Raw genomic sequence first — 2,870 nt, 5'->3', positions numbered from 1 at the left:
ACGCCTCCGTAGTTGGCGTATGCATGAGTCAAGAACAGCTCCTGTGCATATGCATGGGGGCAAAATATATTTTAATTATGAAAACAACGCCTAGACAGTCCGATCACCAATGGGGGCTGGACATATCTAGTACCATTGTTATTGGTATCATAGTAACCGATAGACGATCCGATCTCCAATGAAGACCAGGCGTCTAGTTTTAATCATAGAAAATATCAAATGGCACTCAGATGATCCAATCGCCAATGAGGGCCGGACCAGCCTAATACCATTGATTATATAAATGCAGTTTGATCATAGCCGTGTTTCGGCTCTCATCAATCTGACTTTAATCATTGAGATAGATTAAGACCATCCATCTGGTAGAATTTGGAGAGAGAAGGAATTACTCCCGTACATGACATGCACGAGGCATGCACGAGGCAAATATGTAACTCTTCCAGAATGAATATGAACTCACTTTATGTTATTCAGAGCGCGCTCCTCTTTTCCAAATTTTCTCTTCTTTTCATACAATATTACAGTTTGTAGAGGCCCTGTACATAAGAACACAGAACACCGTACAAACTAAAGAGCATGTACCTAAAACAAATTATCAATAAAATGAAGGGCTTTTGTGCAAAAATACGAGGGCCAACGCAGACACACGAGAAGCCGCGAAATCCACCCGCCCTCCAGCGCACGCTGACGTGTCGCGACCCGGCAAGGGCCACACCAGGGCAAAACACCGTGGGCGCTACATTCTCGGGCAGGTTTGAAGACTTTAGATATGTATAAATCATGGTTGGTCCGATGCCAATAAGACTCAAACTCATCCCAAGTATATACAAATAAATATCTACATCCAATATTTGATATTTTGATAATTTAGACGGCCCAACCCCCAGAAGGATTAGGTTCACCTCATATTTGTTTGCAGCCCATATTAATCGCTTGACAAAGATGACGTGTGCGTGTGTATGTGCCACTAGGGATACTTATATCTATGGCTAAGTTCACAATACATCCACAACATATTCGTCTGTGCTTCACTTTATTGTTTTACCGTCCGGGCTGCAAAACTGCACAATGCTACGGTGTATATTTGCTCCCTCTAGGAGATAATGACGGGCTATGCATATATCTGCACAGCACTACGGCGTTGTTGTGTTATATAGGATAAACAGCTTGACGGAGAACAAGATCAGCTTGTTGTTTAGGACTCACCGATAGAGATGCCATCAGCGCCTGCTGCTACAGGTACAGATCGCCCATCTGCGGGATACGCATCATCTAATTATGCATTATCTTCATTTTTTATCTCTTTCGATCTCACTTCGTCTCTCTCTCTATGTAAATACTCCTATGTGGGTACATGTGTATGCGTCGCTAGGGCATATTGCTGCCTAGGTGCGCAGCGCTTACGCCTTGTGTGCTCCTCTCGCGATCATGCCGGTTTATATAGGCAGAGCGACAGCAACGGCGCGGCCTCATCCTCGCGAGTTTTCAGCGTCGTCGACGTGTTGTAGATAATGTTAGAAAACCTATGGGCTTGGGCCTATGAAGGCCTAGCCCATATACACTGACCCACACCAAAACCTTCCATATATGGAGGAATGCTATATAAGGAGGAGAGGGATGCTCATATTGTACACCTGTACTCGAGGATGATAGAATGATGAATGAGAAGAGAGTCTCACCCTTACATCTCGTGTCTCCATTTTTGTAGAATTACGGGACCCTCTTGGACTATTTCGTGTAGCAGGAGGGTTGCGTAATACGTTACCAGCACGACGTTCTACCGGAGACCGAGGAAGAGAAGGGTAAGAACTCACAGATCCGTTTTGCATCTAGCTGATTCAATCGCGAAAACGAATCCCTCTCCCCGTTCTCGTTCCGTTTTTGTCGTTCCCGATGAAATCCACCACAGCCGACTTGGAGTCGCCGGTGTATGCCGATTGGTGAAAATCACGGTAGACAGACACGGAGTTGGCGTGCCGCGACACGGCATGGCGGCGAACCCGCGCCACGGCCGCGAACACGCGCCCCGCGCTGGCATGCACCCGGTGCCACGGCCGCGCCTGTACGACGCAACGTGCGACGAGGCCATGCACTGGCCACGTGCTGCACACTAGCATCGTGCCCGACGGCAAGCCCACGCCGGCCGCCATGATAGCAACAGCAAAACGGAGAGGACAAAGAAAAGAAGCAGAACCAAGAACGAAGAAAAAGAAAAGAAAACGAAAGGGCGCCGATGGAGACGTCGGGTCGTCGGCTGCACACCCTCGCCGCCGCACGGCCGCGCAGGCCGCGCCACCACACGTCCGCACCACCGTTGGCTGCCGCACGGCCGCGCCGTCCGGCCACGCCGCCATCCGCACCATGCCGGCCTCCGCAAGGTCGCGCCGCCGCTGCCGCCGCACGGCAGCGCTCCGCCGACCCGGCCATACCCCGTCACACGGGAGTGCCGCCGCCGCGCCGCTCGTCCGCCTTGCAGCAGCGCCGCCGCGCCGCTCGGCCGCCGCGCCGCCTGGCTTCCGGCACCGCCCCGGAATCCCGCCGTGCCGTACATGGCATGTGCGGGGTCAACGGGAGAAGAAGATAAGGAAAGAGAAGGGGAAAAGAAAGGAAAGAAAAAGAAAAAAGGGAAAGGATCCTGTGATTTTGCAAAAATACCCTTGTTGTTTTTGGAAATTAAGTGCATGTTCCTCTGCATTGGAATCTTTGCACTTTAAACCCTGAATTTTCCAAAAACACACAAATAACCCTCTGCATTTGGGATATTTATTTGAATGGCATTCGGAATTTGCAAATATCACCAAAATCATATTCTCGCATAAAAGAGCCACGGGACATTGAATTTCGACCCCAACTTTGCATTTCAGGTACCT

At 49.9% G+C, this 2,870-nt stretch overlaps 1 long non-coding RNA gene across 1 annotated transcript; it reads right to left on the bottom strand.

Moving 5' to 3' along the window:
• Positions 1-431: 431 nt before the first annotated feature.
• Positions 432-1,402, bottom strand: LOC136354664 (uncharacterized). The gene is made up of 2 exons (XR_010738233.1): positions 1,207-1,402; positions 432-736 (listed from the first exon to the last, which is right to left on the bottom strand). It is a non-coding gene; the product is annotated as an uncharacterized lncRNA (long non-coding RNA).
• Between the last annotated feature and the right edge of the window lie 1,468 nt (positions 1,403-2,870).

The sequence above is a fragment of the Oryza sativa genome, chromosome 12, assembly GCF_034140825.1.
Source record: "Oryza sativa Japonica Group chromosome 12, ASM3414082v1".
NCBI lineage: Eukaryota > Viridiplantae > Streptophyta > Magnoliopsida > Poales > Poaceae > Oryza > Oryza sativa.
The sequence above is the reverse complement of the archived record's forward strand: the minus strand, read 5'-3'. Positions and strand labels throughout refer to the sequence as shown.